This window comes from Canis lupus, chromosome 28 (assembly GCF_011100685.1).
Source record: "Canis lupus familiaris isolate Mischka breed German Shepherd chromosome 28, alternate assembly UU_Cfam_GSD_1.0, whole genome shotgun sequence".
NCBI classification, from domain to species: domain Eukaryota; kingdom Metazoa; phylum Chordata; class Mammalia; order Carnivora; family Canidae; genus Canis; species Canis lupus.
This window is the reverse complement of record NC_049249.1, coordinates 33,830,874-33,847,696: the sequence shown is the minus strand read 5'-3', so window position 1 is coordinate 33,847,696 and position 16,823 is coordinate 33,830,874. Positions and strand designations below refer to the sequence as shown.

General features: G+C 51.7%; 1 protein-coding gene across 9 annotated transcripts in view; it reads left to right on the top strand.

Moving 5' to 3' along the window:
- Positions 1 to 16,823, top strand: part of CHST15 (carbohydrate sulfotransferase 15) — a 74,461-nt gene that overhangs the window by 12,071 nt on the left and 45,567 nt on the right. For 2 of the 9 annotated variants that reach the window (XM_038579030.1, XM_038579026.1), the window contains exon 2: positions 15,085 to 15,194. The exons of 5 other annotated variants lie outside the window; for them this stretch is intronic. The gene's annotated coding sequence lies outside the window, so the exon portion shown is untranslated. Of the gene's footprint in view, positions 1 to 2,526; positions 2,654 to 15,084; positions 15,195 to 16,823 lie in introns of all 9 variants that reach the window. 2 more of the 9 variants (XM_038579029.1, XM_038579023.1) reach the window with 1 other exon arrangement.

Below are 16,823 nucleotides of genomic sequence, written 5' to 3'. Positions count from 1 at the left end.
CCCACTGGCTCTAAGGTTGGGTGCTGAATTCAGAAACCCCCATGGAGCTTTTCAAAGGAAATACATGTGCTCCAGTCATTCATCAGGCCTGGGGGAGTGGGCCCTGGGCATCTGTGTGTGTGCGTGGGGACGCGTGTGCGGGCATTGTGTTAAGCTCTTTAGCTGAGAACCATTGGTGGGACTTAGCAGTGTTTATAATTATTCTAAGGAGAATTTCGAGTTCTTCCATGGCAAACGGGGGAGTAGATCGTCTCCACAGTGATCCTAAGGAACGAGCCTTTTTGTCTCTGTTGGGACTTGGATGGTTAGTTACTCTCTTTGGGTTTCTTGACCAGACTCCTTGGATGTGACCATCATATCTTTTCCATCACTCTGCTGCCTCTGTGGGGTTGTAGGTCTGTTTTCCTTCCCTGTGAGCTGCCCTGCCACCATCTCCACAGCGGCCCAGCCAGAGACCCAGGGGTCTCCCGTGGCGCTTAGCTGGTACTGCAGGGGTTGCTTCCTTAACATGTACCACTAAAGACACGTTACTTACCCTCTAAGACAGGAAGTGTGTCCTACTCAAGGCTACATTTCCAGGGCCTAGCCTATAGGAAAGAATGATTAGATGGATGGATGGACAGATGGATAGACACACGGGTGAAGGGAAGAAAGGCAAGAGTACACTGGGTAATTGAAAATCTTAGCCCCCAGTGTGGGGACAGCAAAGGTCTTACAGGTGCCCTGGTTCATTTTCCTGTCCTGCCCACAGCCCCTTTATACCTGGGGAAGCCACGACCTGTGGAGGTGAAGGGACCTACCCCTGATCCTTCAGCCTCATTAACATGAAGAATCATTTGGGAGCCTGACCCTTCAACCAGCTCTTTTGATTCAGTCTTTCTACCTTCCCTTAAGAGTCACTCTCCTGATTGAGGAATTACTCTGTGCCTGACACTGGGAATGAGTGAGCACCTGACACTGGGAATGAGTGAGCACCTGAGCTAGGAATGCAGCAGCACCTAGACAGACTGGTCCCTGTGGTCATGGAACATATATTCTCATGGGGACAAACAGTGGACAGTTTCACAAATATCAGAGAACAGAATGTTCTCTGGTGATCAGGGAAGGCCTTTCCAAGAAGGGGACATCTAGGCTGATCCTTGAATAAGAAGGCATTGCCACCTGAAGCTCTGAAAGAGAGTCCCAGGCAGTGGGAACAGCAAGTGCCAAGACCCCAAGAGGGGACCAGTTGACGGGAGAGCTGGTCAGAGGACCTGGTTTCTAGCACACTGGGGGGTGACATCCATTCTTTTGTCTTCCTCCAAATTATCATCTACAGCCCGGCCTTCTCACTCGCTGTACATCTCTGGGTAAAGAACACTTGTATGATGCTGGCTGGCTCACAGCTGCTGCAGTTGCAGAAATAGGGCTAGCAGGAAACCAGGAGAAACCCCATCCTCCTTGTCCTCTCACTTAGGGTTTGGCTTGTGAGCAGAGGTTATTTTTATGTAAACATGTGCTTGAAGGCGAAGCCCTAGGGTGGGCAGCTGAAACTGTGTTCATCAACACAAGACTGAAATAGTGCCAGGAGGTTCCCAAGGTGAGTGCACGGCTGATGACCTGAATTTGTGACAGCTCCTTGAGGGCCCTGCCATTCATTGTCCCTTTCTTGGAATCATCTCCCTTCCCAACCCAGGTCCTGCCAACCCATGAGCTCCATGGGATCAGCCAATTTGGTCTTCCGGCCTCTAGATCTTCCACTTCCTCTCTTGCAGGATACTCTGGGCCTTGTGCACACCTAGACTGCTCCATGCAACATGTAGTCAGTTCATGCCAGGACAGGTTAATGACAGCTTTTTTGGTGGGGAATCAGGTCCAAGGGCCCACTGGTCAACCTGACATATCATAGGGCCTCAACAGATTGTTTCTATCAATTCTTTTTATTTTTTAACATTTTATTTTTTAAAATTTATTCATGAGAGACACAGAAAAAGAGAGAGAGAGAGATAGAGACACAGGCAGAGGGAGAAGCAGACTTCATTCAGGGAGCCCGACGTGGGACTTGATCCCGGGTCTCCAGGATCATGCCCTGGACCGAAGGCAGGTGCTAAACTGCTGAGCCACCCGGGCTGCCCTCTATCGATTATTTTCAGACTTTAAATCTCTCTCTGGTCCTTCTTAAGGGTGTAAAGTAACATTGCAAAGTTTTCCTATAGATGTTTATCATTAGCTGTAGTAGATGTATAGCTCCATTTTTTATTGTTTGTGGTGGGTTTTTAAACTCTGGACAAAACATAAATTTCCCTGAGTTTAGTAAATGGAAAAATAACAGAAAGAGGTTTCTCCCTCCGCCCCCCCCCGCCCCAATAGCCTGAATTAGAATCATTCCAGATGTTCACCCAGCGTCCTTTTCCAAATCCACGTGGGGCTATCCCGCCTGGAAACTGTGACTGTATTGACGTGTTGAAAACTTGCCGAGAATACCCTTAATCTTTTGGCATTCCTAGATGCTGCCTCATAATTTTATGGTAGCTTTTTATTTTGAAGGAATCTCGGACTCACATGAAGTTGCAAAAAATAGTACCAAGTTCCTGCGTGCTCTTCAATCAGCTTCCTGCAACAATAACCTCTTGTGTGACCATCGAACACTATCAAAACCAGGAGATTGACATTGGTAAAATACCGTCACTACGCCAAAGACCCTATTCTGTTGCCACTTAATTTTATTAAATCTAGGGATCTGCAGCACTTTAGAATTTCATAAACTTCAATGTTGTCGTTTATCTTTTAGATTGTCTTTGGATCTCTTCCAGTTGGCCATCAGTTAAAATTGGTTTCTATTGGTCAGCTGATACCAGAAGATCCGTGATGTGTGCGTGTTACATCCTCTCTGCGCCTACACAGTGCTCCCGGGGCGCATCACCCTTGGTGCCTGCACATAGGCAGCCTGCATCCTCTGATTTGAGGGATTCTCAGATCTAAGGGGCCCTAAGGAACAATGTGTGATAGAGCCCAGAACAGGGAATCGGGAAGCTTGAGTCCAGGCTTTGAGTGGTTGTGCTGGTCTTTATCTACATTGTGTTTACTCTCGGCACCTCTTGATATAGACACGCTTCACACCCCCACTTACAGATGGGAAAACTGAGGCCAGAGAGGCTCACTGTGCCCATGTTCTGGCAGCTGGCGAAAGGTGGAGTGGGACTTGAATCCGGGTGGTCTGACTTCAGAGGTTGCATGCTTTCACCTTGTAGGGCTGCCTTCCTTGTTCAGGCGCTGACCCTTCTGGTCTCAGTTCTCACTGACGGCTGTGTGTCTTGGGGCTGCTTGCTTGACCTCTCTGAACCTCTTTCCTCAACTGCAACATAATGGGGCTTGGTGGAGAATCTGTCTTGTCCTTTCAATCAATCCTTCCTTCCTTCCTTCCTTCCTTCCTTCCTTCCTTCCTTCCTTCCTTCCTTCCTTCCTTCCTTCCTTCCTTCCATGTTCCTTTAGTTTCTGAGTACAGTTGGTTTTACTGGTGAAAAAACAGTAGCTACTTTTAAGGTTGGGAAGATCTCTGCTGCCTGATTTAGTTTGATGGAAGCCTCAATTCCAATTGAATTATGCTCTGGTGTATTTTAATTAAACCATCTACAAGCCGATTTCTTAAAAATGCAAACTCCCCATGCAGCATGCTGTGTCTGAACCCCCTGTGCTCAGCTGTGGGTCAGAGTGATGCTCATAATAACCAGAAGGCATGTGTGAGGCTGCTCGCTGTCAGCCTCATGGGCAGCATTAATTGTGAGATGCCACCAAAACGAGATACAAGGGCATTATCAGCAGATACTTAATTGATTTTGCATTCTCCATAAAGGAAGGTTAAAATTAAGCTTGTTTGTAAATGGCGTTTAAACCTCGCAGTCTGGGTGATGGTTGTAGAAACTGACGGAGCAGGGCCCTTGTCCAAGGGCTTCATTTTCTTTGCAGGTGGTGGAATGAGCCCATCGCTCAACTAAGGTAAAGATTTCCCCATTTAAAGGGGCCAGAAGAGTGTAAGCTTCCACCGTAAGTTTCACAGAAGGGGCCTCCACTTGAGTGCGCGGTGCTGGGCTCTGGGATGAGTGTGTAATCGCATTAGTGTGATAAATTAAAGGGCCCATATTGTTTAAATTGTCAGGCAAAGCTGCATTAGAGGAGATGCTGCTATAGATCAGAGTGATGATAAATGGCCTCATGGAAACGCCTTGTGGTAACCTCGCTGCTGGTTTATAGAATGCAGGATGCTGATTCCCAAGTGCCCTGGGAAAGGTCCCTACTCAGACCCGTGATGAGGTGTAATGCCGTTTCTAGGTACTTGCTCTTTCAAGGGTACGTGTACCAGGAATAAGAGAAGCTCTTTGGGAATGATTTCTCTTTCCTTTTAATCCTAATTACATAACTCTTAAGATATCTCTGCAAGCGGCTGTATAATTTACAGGGCCCCATGCAACATGCAAATGGGAGCCCCTTCCTGAAAGATTACAGAGAATTTCACTTGCGTGAAGGGTCAAGCATGGGAAGCCGGAGGGCAGGGCTGCAGATGCATCACCCCCGTGGACTCTGTGGGGCCTGGCAGGGGTGCCCGACTCCTGGGCACACTCCGGCGAGATTTGCTGAACTGAGTTGGTTTGTGGAGCGATTGTCCTGGTCTGCTGGTGGGATTTCCTGTGTTTTTCTTGGGTGCCAAGTGTTAGGAATCTGGAAAAATCTACCACTGTGCTCTTCAGAATGGACAAGCCCAGGGCACAAATCCTCCAAGGAAACTCGTGGTCAGAGAGCTCAGCTTACAGAAGAGAAACCCTGAATGTGAAACCCTTCTAGATTGTGTGTGTGTGTGTGTGTGTGTGTGCGCGCGTGTGTGAGTCTAAAGCTAAAATCCTGGTGATTTTTCACTGCACGGTATAAAAGGCTGACAAACAGTGATTATCTGGTGCCACTTAATGGATCCTGTGTCTCAGTCCCTAGAGGGGCGGCAGCCCATCCCCTCCCGGCTTTTCATCTCTGGCATTCACCGTGTGGGCCCTGCCCTCCCAGCTGAGTGGAAGGCCCCCCCGAGAGAGTCCAGGCTTTTGGGGCCACTGTAGGTTACTCTGGTCACTTCCCGGGGTATGAAGGAGGGGGTGGCGCAGTGCACCTCAGCTAGGAGACTCCGGTCCTGGAGCATCCTCCTCTGGAGCGAGTGGCCGCAGGCCTTGGAAGGCCCAGCTCTCCTTTGTGTGAAGCCTTTGTTCTCGCCCAGCACCGCCAGCCAGGACTTGCATGCGCTCAGTGGGTGCCTTTTTCTCTTAGGAGCCAGTGGAGAAGCAGAAAGCAGCATCCGGGGCCGGCTGCCAAAGAGAAGGGAGGCTCCAGCAAAGGAGAGCCTGGCCTTTGCAGGTTTTGAATCGGAACTGGGGCCCTAGGATGAGAATGAAAGTTTTTTTTTTTTTTTAATGGGGAAGGAGTGTAGGGGTCGGGGCTCGGCTCAGAACACTCGTGGACAGCTGCCCAGGTCGGCTCTTCGGAGCTTCGTCTCGGGGGAGTTACTGTGTGTTGGGTTTTCCTCCTTTTGTCCTTGGTTTGGACAGAGGTCATTGGAGACGTGAGCTCGGAGCAGCAGGAGCTGTGCTGTCCTTCGTTGTTACAGGGTGATGGGTCTGAATGGGCCTGTGAGCTCCAGGAGAGAAGAAGGAAGGGTCTTCTCTGCCTCCTGGCTGGGGAGAGGTAGCAAGGCGGGAATCCCGCCCTCGGGCCCGACACCCTGTGTTGCACCTGCTGGTCTGGGTTCAGCTCCTCCCTTTCAAGGGAGCACTTGGCCAGTGCATAACTTTTTCAGTAAATAACGGGCTTAGCATCTTCGTTTGCAAGCAGAAGCTGGTTTTCTTTCATTTCCCTGGTAAGACATCCATGGTCATTGTTTTTTATTTTGAAAAGAAAAATAATAGGAGAAAAGCCCACTATATTTTTATTACCTGGTGTGGGAGTCTGAGATAACTTAAATAATACTTCTGGTTTAAAGCTACTGGGGAAGAAAATATCAATGCACAAGTGAAAAATGAGAGAGAGAGAAACAGACAGACAGACAGAGAGAGAGAGACATGAAAAGATGAATGTGCTAGAATAATCTCTCTTCTCTGCAAACCCCAGAACCTCCACAGGGTCAGGGACCTTGTTTGGTCTACCTACTGTGCCCCGTGCCACACTTAGCACAGCCACACTTAGTAGGACCTGTTAATGGACCAATGAACCAGACACTAGGTTCCCATTGGGCCTGTGAGCCAGCATTCCTGGACAGTGGCCCTAAATAGAAGGAAATGATAAAGATAGAAGAAAATCCTATTGTCTTGTTGGAGACCTCATGGTTAGTACCTCACGTAACTCAGTTAATCTCCCCTTTGGCCCCGAGAGGTAGAGGATGTGATATTTGTTTCGCAGACAGGCAGATCAAGCACAGAGGAGGTCAGTCACTTGCCTGGGGTCAGCCAGCTGGGAGTGGCTGGGCTGAGATTTGGTCCTAGGACTTGCTCCACAGCTGTGATGTAGGAGATGTGAGGGTGGGAGAGAAATAATGTTTATGGACAGCCAGGTGTTGGGGATGCCTTGGTGTTCCCAGTCCGTGAGCTCTAACCCACAGAAGGACACAGGCAAGGAAGTAAACGCTGGCTGCTGGGGAATCGGTGGGTAGGACGTGTCGGGGCCCTGCAGACTTGGAGCTTAGAGTCTAGTGGACGGACTAGACATAAGCACTTAGTCAAATGATCGTTTAATTGCAGTGGTGATGAGTGTGTCGCAGGGGAGACCTTAGGGGTGGGAGTGGTGCACAAGCATGCTGGCTGATGCATCGAGCCTTCTAGCCCGGGGTACAGGGGCTGTCGGGGACTCTCAGGTCATGATGGACAAGGCTGGCGGAGGGTGGGCAGAAGGAAGCTCTGGGCCCGGGGGGAGGGAGGGAAAGGCCCCAGCAGGCCTCTGGAGGGGCAGTCTGCAGCTGCTGGCTAAGCGACAGGAGGGTCCTGGTCACAAACCCCAGTGAGGTGCTGGGACCTGTGGTTCTGTCTGTGATGTTCAGAGAGTGTGGAGTCTTTGTTCCTGGAGACTGGGTTCCTGGAGAGAGCCACCACTCCAGGCGCGGCCGCCCCGACCCCCAGCATTGCGTCCCTGCGGTCAGGGTGGCCCACACTGCCTAGCACCTCCTGCCTTCTGCCTTCAGGGGACCTGGGCTTCCTCCAAGGACAGGGTTCCTGGGACCTCCATCCTCTTTCTCCATTGGGAGATTGAGAAATTCTCTGGAAGCAGCTTGCAGAGAGGAACCGTCTAAGGCCCAGGTGAGGACTCCGTGTCTCCCTCCCTGGGGGTGCGGGTCCTCTTGGCCGCACAGTGGGAGACCAGGGACCCAGCGGCGAGTTCCCTTTCCTGGCGGTGGGGCAGGGAGCCTTGGGCCTGCTGTTGATGCAGCCTCTGCCCCAGAAAGTCTCCTACGAGAGGAGGCTGAAAGAACACGTGAGCCAGCCCGCCCCGCACACCTCACCCCTGACGCGTGCCTGGCTGGGCCGCCGAGCTGAGCAGGCCCCGGTGCGGCCTCCTGGCCACGTCCACCCCGGAGGAGCCCTTAGGACCTGGCAGCTGGAGGTCATTAGCCGTCTGACTGCGAGCTGGGTCAGAAAATAAGCCAAAGAGGTTATGAGCTCTGTTAGTCACTCTGAGATGCACAAGCAGAGGCGGCTTTCGTTTGGCGCCTCTGGAAGGAAACAGGTGTCCATCCGATGGGAGGACATTTGCCTTCATCGAGGCGACAGGGCTGGATGGCGCTGGGGCGTCCGCGCCGTGTCAAACTGCCTGCGTGCCCTTTGCCTCTCTCTTGCTTTCTTATGGGGCAGAAACTTAGCGCCACGCACTCTAACTTTCTTTCTGGATGAACGCAAGCAATTCCACTGATTACTCTGGTGCTGATACGTGCTGAAAGGATTCTATTGTGGATAGGTCTGGGTGACTAAGAGAGGTGAGAATGAACTTGATCTGGAACGTTTAAGCTTGGTTGTGGGGCCCATGCTCTCTCTCTGTGGGGCCTGCTGCTCTGAGGCTTCTCCTTCCGTGCTGGGAGTTGTGCCAGGTAACGGGAGGAGGTGACGGCTGCCTGCTGTCTCCTGTTGTTTTGCTCACCTAGAAGTGGGGTTTGGGGCTGATCACACATCCGGCCCTACACCTGGCCTCAAGGGTACCTCATCCAGAGGAGGGGAACGCCATCGGTGCGCCGCCCCAGTGCCCTGCCCTTCCTGCCCTTCCTACGTCTCTCCTGGGGCTGCCTTTGGAAATGAGCTTTGCTCGGATGCCCCACTCCAGGGAGATAGAAAGCTAAGCTGCAGAAACGTATCCCAGAAAGTGAAGCCGATTTCGTTTCTGCGTGGCCTCGGCCCCTGTGTTTCTGGAGGGGAGTGGGAGCCCCCTGGACGAGTCCCGTGCAGGTGTGGCGGTCTGTGGTGCTCAGAAGAGCTCACCCGAGTGCCAGCAGATACTGTGGTGCAGCAGCTCTCACTCACCCCCACACTTAGCCCATCTGTGGGGTTCTGGATGCCTCCACCACCGGGCCTGCGAGCCCACCGCACAGGCCTTGTTTGGTTCACTGCTGTGCCCTTGGCCTGACACCACAGTGGGGTTTTGTGGACTTTGTTGAATGGGTTAATTTGGGGCATGCTGAATGCCCTCAATAGCCAAACTGTGGAAGGAGCCAAGATGTCCTTCGACAGATAAACGGATAAAGGTCAATATATGTGGCACCTGTGGTCAATATATACAATGGAATATTACCCAGCCATCAGAAAAGATGAATATCTACAATTTACGTCAACGTGGATGGAACTGGAGGGTATGATGCTGAGTGAGAAAAGTCAGTTGGAGAAAGACAATCATCACATGGTTTCACTCATACGGGGAATATAAGAAATAGTGCAAGGGACCATAAGAGAAGGGGGTAAACTGAGTGGGGAAAAATTAGAGAGGGAGACAAACCGTGAACGACTCCTAACTCTGGGAAACAATCAAAGGTTGTGGAAGGGGAGGTGGGTGGGGGATGGGTTGACTGGGTGACGGGCATTAAGGAGGGCACCTGATGGGATGAGTATTGGGTATTATATGTTGGCAAATTGAATTTAAGTAAAATATATTAAAAAATAAATTTAAAAAATTGGGGACATGCTGTCTGAAGACAGATTATGGCCCTTGGGGGTGAGGGACTGGCCTCCTTGAAGTTAAACCCCAGTGGGTGGGCTTGGGGGCTCTGGTTTGTGAGTGGGTAGGAGACTCAGACCAACATTGCACCTTATTCTAAAACTCTAAGTGCAGGGGATTCTATTTCCTTCCAAAAACTGTTCCTTGGACGCCACCAAAACATTACACATTGAAAGAGAAAACTTCCCACCTGTGCAGTGTTCTCTTTGTCCCCTTGACCTTCCTCGGCCGTTTGCTCCTGACAGCGCCCTGGGCCACATCAGTATTCTCTTGTCGTCCCAGGAAACAGGTGGGACCATGTGTCCAAATTTGGAAGAGTCCCATGTATGTGGGGAAGCAGAGTGAGGGAAATCCGTGCCTCTCTGAGGGAAGGGTCGGGGTCTGGTTCAGCAGGGACAGGCCGGCTGGCCTCTGTCTCAGGTGTCCCCCAGTGGGAGCTCACGGATGACTTGGAGCCTGGCTCATCGGTCCTCTGCTTGGCCGTTTAAAGTTAGTGACTCGAATTTCTACACCTGAAATTATAAACTTTCCAGTAAATACCCCGCCCTCTTCAGCTATTACCAGGCCATAGGCCCTGCCCACTGCGTGTTTGAGTTTCTCCTTCTGTACTGGTTGACCTTGACAGTGACATCACAGCATGAGGGGTCAGGCACCAGGTGACTTGCCAGGGGACCTTGGGTCCCCCTGGCAGCAGCTTCCTGAGGCCCAGACCCTGTAACTCATGCCATGTTACATGGTTCACACAGTCTCCGCCCTTTGTCATCCATTCCAGGGACGAGCTTGAACCTTACTAGACTCCTGCGTCACCTGGTTGTACATATGGTCTGTGTGGCATTGATTTGTATGGTTGCCGAGCTGGTGGGATTTGTCTGTGACCCCAGTTCTTCCTGCATTTGGGAGTTTTAAGGGATGTGGGCAGTCACATGAGATTTCGGCTTGTGGGGAGTTTGTGGGGTGAAACTCAGCCTGGGAGCCCCCGAGGGAGAGGCCTCTGGGGCACGATGCTGAGCTGGATGTCTGTGCAGGGACGGGCTGCCTCCCCACCTCTGAGAGGCGGAGTCCCCACCCTGACTGGCCGTGTCCCACTTAAGCCTGACTGCAGCTTAGCCCAGAGAGGGGCTTGCTCGAACCTGTTTGGATACTTTCTTCCTAGCTTGGATTATCTCCCTGCTAATGCTTTCTTTGTGGGCTTGAGGCCCAAAATCAAACCTACCATTCTAGGATAAAAATGATCCTGTTTTAATCACTTGTATTTGTTTTTTTTTTTTTTTAGTCAAAATGGAACACTTTGCAGTTATTCCCAAGGTCTTATTTTTATTTTATTTAATTAATTTATTTTTTAAAGATTGTATTTATTTATTTGTGAGACACAAACGCACACAGAGAGAGAGACAGAGACAGAGAGAGAGACAGAGACACAGGCAGAGGGAGAAGCAGACCTCATGCAGGGAGCCTGATGTGGGACTCAATCCCGGGTCCCCAGGATCAGGCCCTGAGCTGAAAGCGGCACTAAACAGTGGAGCCACCCGGGCTGCCCATTATTTTTAAAAGAACTGTTTCCTTGGTCTTTCTGGCTCTCTCTCTCTCTCTCTCTCTCTGTGTTTGTGTGCGTGCGCTTGTGTGTGTTTAAGGCTATCAAAGCATTGATAGGAAAGCAGGATTTTTTTTTTTTTTATAAGAGCACAGCAGTTCTTTTTAAACTGACTTAGAAGACATGAAAATGTATGTGTTTTGATCTTCTTTCTCTGGATTAGAATACGAAGGATCAGTTGTTGCAACAGACAGTAAGCAAAGTAATTCATTTCTGATGCATTCTGGCAAGCCAGCCTTCTAGAAGAGGCCAGAATGAAACACGGAGCCGAGGGAGACAGACCAGACCAGAGAACTACCTGACGTGTCAGCAAAACACAGACCCAAAGAGCAGAAATAATAACAGGAATGGGAGTAATAGTAATGGTGAGGGTAAGCGTGATTGGGATGGCTGCTGTCTATTCAAGCACTTAGGGGGTGCCAGGCTCCTTCCCCATCACTGTCCGTGGATTATCCATCCTCCTTTCAGTTTGCTTAGACTAGACATCCTCATCATCATCCCCAGTTCTCAGATGGGGAACTCATGTGGGCTTGGGGTCAGGCCTTGGAGCCAGAATAAGAGCCCCAGCTGGTGGGATGACCCCCATGTTCGTAGCCACCACCCCACTCCTGAGCGGTTGGCATGTGGAACCCCTCCCCCATGGAGACCCCTCTCTCCCCGCTCCCCGGCTCTGCCTGTGACCTCGCAAGCAGGTGAGACCTGGAGACAGTGACTCCCGGAGTGAGCCGGATGCTCATTTTTTGTTTCCATTGTTTCAATAACTCAGGCAAACGTTGGGGGAGCTTTGACACGAAGTATCTGGATAGCTGCTTCTATTTTAGGTGTTTAGACGCAACTTTTCATGCAATTTGAAAATCCATCTCTACTTGGGGAATTTGGATATTTACCTATCTCTAACTTTGTTTCCTAAAATTCCTGGCTCCTTAGGCTTCCAGTTAAGAGCTTAATTGCCCCCAACATAACATCCTCCAACTCCCCTGCTCATCAGACTTGAAAGCCAGTTCAGGTTTTGGGCAGATTGACGTCTCCTTGTGAAATGAGAGCTTGAAACTGGGTGATCTCCCAGGTGTGTGGTTCTGTTCTGGAGGCTTCCGTACCCAACGGGATGGCAGGGGTTAGGAGGGCAGGACAGACGCCGGCTCTCTTCTGCCTCTCTCCTCAAGGCCTAACCGTGGTGACGAAGCAGGTGGGTCTGAACGAGATGCCACAGTTTCATTGATGTGAATGGAAATTACTGGCCAGAAAATATCCATGAAAGATAGGTATGTAAGAGCTTCATGCTACCTTTGAACAACGTTCTTATTTTCTTCTTTGAAATCCCCCGAGAGGATTTTAAGGAGGATGGAAGCATGCTGCTCGCAGGAGTCTTGGCACATTACCGCATCCTCCGGTATGAGTGCAGAATGTGGCGTCTGGAGGCTGCTGTCGCATCGCCCAGGCTGGGGGCCTGCATGCCCGGCGATGCTCTGAGGCCAGCCGGTTACTCTGGGATTTGCAAACAGCTCCTCTGCTCCATCTGCAAAACCCGTTTGTGGCGGGGGGGCTGGTCAGACCCAAGGGGGGGCGGGGGCGGATGGGGCCAGAGCAGGAGGCCGAAGCCGAGGTGTGTGCCGACGCAGGTTCTGTGGCCAGAAGGCCCCGCAGGGTCCCCAGGGAGGTGGCCAGCCGTCCAGGCAGGGGTGCTGCCCTGACCAAGCCGAAACGGCTCCATCTCTTTTCCAGATTGTGTTCAGTGAATGCTTTTGGCCACTTCTAGCATCTTGGGGATTTGTTCCCAATCGTTCACTTTTGCTTCAGGTTTTACGACTGCAGAAAGGGTGTGAAAACCTCAGAAACACTGAGTCGGCCAAGGACGGTCCAGCCGGGTCGTAACTGTCATCAGAAAGTGAAAGTCATCCCGGTGGAGGAACATTTAGAAAAAGGATGAGCCCCCATCGCCATGTGACAGCGTCGAGGCGTTTCTTCCCGCCGGCGTGGGAGGGGAGCGTGGGGAGGGCCTGGGAACAGACGCAGAAGCTGGGCCAGACGTGTCCTGGCGGCGGTGGTGCAGGAGCGCCCAGGGTTCGAGCCCTGGTTTGTGTGAACTGGGGGGGCCGGGAAGCGACTGGGCCACGCTGGCCACCCTGCCCGCCCCAGCCCTGAGCCCTGTGGCGGACTCCCCCCACCCGTGGACCCCAGGAAATCCCTCAAATTAATTAAATCGAGGCACGCATTGGATTTTAGGGGGAATTGGTGTTTTCTCCCTCCTGAAGTAGAGAAGTGGGGACAGGAGCAGGTGGGCCGCAGAAGGAGAAGAGAGAGAAAGCGAGGAGGGCAGGGAGAGGCAATTTGGGTTTTTGGTGCACTCTCCGAACTTGGCGTCTTTGAAATGTTTCCAGAGCCTTTACAGGAAGGAAACGAAAACGATCCGAAAGGCGGAGGGGTTTTTCATTTCCCTTTTGTTTGGGACTCAGTCCTGGGGTTTGTGGCATCGAGTGCCGAGAAGTGGGGGCGTCCCAGTGCGTTCGGAAACATGCTTGAGACGGGGCAGGGGGTGTCATCAGAGCTGAAGATGGGTAAACACAGAACGGAAGAAGCAAACCTCTGGCCGCAGATAAGAATCCTATAATTTATGAAGACATAGCATTTTGTGTCTTCTTAAGTACGAAAGCTAATTTAGAAGAGGGGTGACATTGGCGGGAATGAGGTGCTGTCACAGGCCCCTGCACACCTGGGGCGGTGGGGGGGCCCTCGCAGGGGTCGGGACCCTGGGGCCAGCACACGGCCCCAGGCTGGAAGCTGGTGCAGGCCCTGGAGACACCAGGAGGTGGGTTTTCGGTGACGGAAGGATTAATCCTAGAGACGCAGGATTTCAGCATGGCAGGATTTTAAGTTCTCTTTTAAATACCATCCCTTCCCCCCCCCCCCCCCGCATTTATTGGGAATTCTCTGTTTGCAACGTGCTGTATTTTTATATGTGTTGTTGCCTGCCTCCCGCCTGCCTCTCTGATTTTCTCCCTTTACGAAGAGGTGGTTAAGTGTGAGTAGAAGAGACACTCTTGCTGCCGTGGAGCTCACAGGACAGTGGTCAGGGCGGGGGCCAGTCCAGGAAACACACACAGAGATGGGAAGGGTTGGACAGATGAGTGTGGGGTCCGACTTGGTCTGGGGCTTGGGGTTGGGGGGCCTTGGCTGACATCAGAAGGGTGACAGGAGTTCATGGGCCAAGCAGGCCGGTGGTGTTGGAGAAGATGGCAGATGGCCAGGGAATGGGGGGGTGGGCAGTGGGATGGATGGTAGTGGGGCAGAGGGGGCACCCAGGGCCTCTGTTTCTCCTTTAACCTTCCTGGAGTACGGTGGGAGAGTAGATAATGTCCTCTGCCCGGCGGCTCAGAGGTGAGGTGGTCTGCCCAAAGTCAGACGGTGGGTGCAGTGCTTCGGGATCTGCTGGGGACTCTGGGCCGCAGGTGCCCCCAAGCTTCTGTGTTCCTGCTCCGCTCACCACACACTCCTGTCTAGGTCCAGTGCTCGGTTTTTGCTCCCACAGCCTCTGCCGGGCCTTTGGAAGGATGGGGAGGCAGCACGTACGCACTCGGGTTATGTCGAGAGAAATTCTTACTGCCTGTGAGCCGACTTTGGGTCTCAACAACTGTACACTGTAGCCAAATATTTATTTTGCAGAAACAGAGACCAGAGCGGTTCTTGATAGGAAGTCAGCCGCAAGGACTTTTTTAAAAATTAAAAAAAAAAAATTTTTTTTTAAGAGTTGAGACTTTTTTTTTTTTTGAGCTCTGTGCACATAAGTCCTGACCTTCATAATGATGCCTGAAGGCTTTCCAGATCTTTATGAAAAAGATTCCACTTTTCTGTGGTTAATTTGAAGAGGTTGCTTTGTTTACGCAGAACGGAGGATCTTGCAGCTAAGCTGTCTGATTTCATGTGCTGTGTAGCTGCTCCTAGTCCTCCACTCTGCTATCCCTACCTGTGCTGAGAAAGAGGCTTTGTCTCCTGGGCTTGCACCCCCCGCCCCCCCCTTCATCCTCGAGACGGGCAGAGATGTGGCTTGAGAGAAACGGAGGTATTCTTGGAGAACGTAACCTTTCCTATAAAACTTATCAAATGTTCACCTCTCCGGCTTCAAGTATGGAAACTCAGGCTTTTTGGAAAGTATGGGCCACTAAACACTTCGAGTGTCTCCACTTAATGGAGAAGAGGACTCCTTTGCCGTCGCCTGGGCATATCCACGGTCAATGTCTGGGGGGATAACTCGTCTCGTCTATAAATAACCCTTGCTTGACCTGTTTCTTTTACAGAGTTGTGACTGTGGATGCCAGAGTTGAGTGAGGTTATCAGACACTGAGCCTGTTTTCTAAAATGTGTAAAGGAGGCTTCGAAACCACCACCGTGTAACTTCATTCCTCTGGTGGGTCTCTCCTTCCATCCACGAAGCAGCGCTTGGCTCCGGGTGTCCTGGTGGCATTGGCGTCTTCGTCCCCACGTCCTCACCACCGAGGGCTTCCTCCACTGGCCTATTTCCGTTTCTCCAGACCTGGCCCATTTGAAGCCTCTGCAGCTTTCCTCCTTCCTGCCTCGCAGCCAGACTTGGCTGGGTCTTCATACAGCGGGTGGGCAGCCCTCCTGCAGAGCTGAGACCCTCGCAGCAGTGGTGGGAGGGGGAGAAGGAGGAGACATGAGGATGGAGGTCCACTTGCCAATTATTGGTGCTTGGCGCCAGCGGCCGGCATCCAAGCACCTCGAGTGGATCATCCCACTTGATGCCTGTGGCTCTGTGGCAGGTGTAGCCTGGTCTCCATTTTGCAGATGAGCAGACGGGCACACAGCGACCAGATGGGCATGTGTGTGTGTTCACATACTTCTCACTTTGGTTTTCTTTTTTCTCTGCCACCACATTCCTCCTTCCACGAGAGCAACATGCCCGTTCTGTGCCCGTGTACCCATCTGATGCTTGATCCCAGGTCATCAGCGTCAGAGCCTCATTTGGCATCAGTGAACAGCACAAGGTGTCCTCCAGGGGCCTCTTGTGCTCAGGGCCCCTTGGTGCCCTCTTGGGCAGTGGGTGCACGTGGTTATCAATGAGCACGCCCTCCAGGGTTTCCGTAGCAGTGGCAGGGAAGGCAGGGCGCACTCCCAGGCACAGCATTCCTAGTGAAACGGGAATGGGATTTTTTTTAAATGACAGTTAAAGGTTATAGTACGTCCGGTGGGAAGATGCTATCAATGCAAAAGCAACTTGAGAACTAAGGGGATGAATTGAGGCTTCCATCTCATGTTTGTACTTTGCACAAAGCCCTTTAGTGCTGCCAAACCCTGTCTTGAGGGGTGCTGTGGCCTTGGTGCCACCCCCTCAGCCCCAGCCACCTGAGCCAGGGACTGGGACAAGAGTGCACTCATTTCTCACAGAAGGGGAAACTGAGGCTCAGAGATGAGCACTCCTGTCCTGGGGGCCTTGACCCTGTCCACTGCCCACTTGTCATGCTGTTTTATTCAATATCTATTACTGCTACTTCCCCTTTACTGTCTTTGTGGTGATGAAAGGGATACTTGCCCTGTGTAAGTGGACTCGGAAGTCAGATGGAGAAGTGTAAGTGGAGAGCATATCCCTCCGGCTGCCCACCTCCACGGCTGGCGTGTGCGCCTGTGGGCCCCCCCTCCCCACAGGGATGGGCAGTTTGGGCTTCAGTTCGTGTTTAAATCCAGCTCTGCGTCTTACGAGCTGTGTGATTTAGGACAAGAGGCTCCACTGCTCAGTGTCCATTTTCTTACCTGCAGAAGGGGGCAATTGCAGAATGAGACAGTACCTTTAGCTTGGCCTCATCTTCGAGGTGGACAGGAGGCAGCCCGGTGCCTGGCACAGAACAGGTGCTGGGTTCCTGTGGGTTCTCCACCCGCTGCCCTACAGCAAACTCACCTCCAGCACCCACTGGGGCAAGCTGCAATTCTGATGGGCACATTTTGTGTCATTTAGTGACAGATCTGAGCTTAACTTCACTTAAGAACAATGTTGGTAATGTTTGAAATGTTTGAATATTTG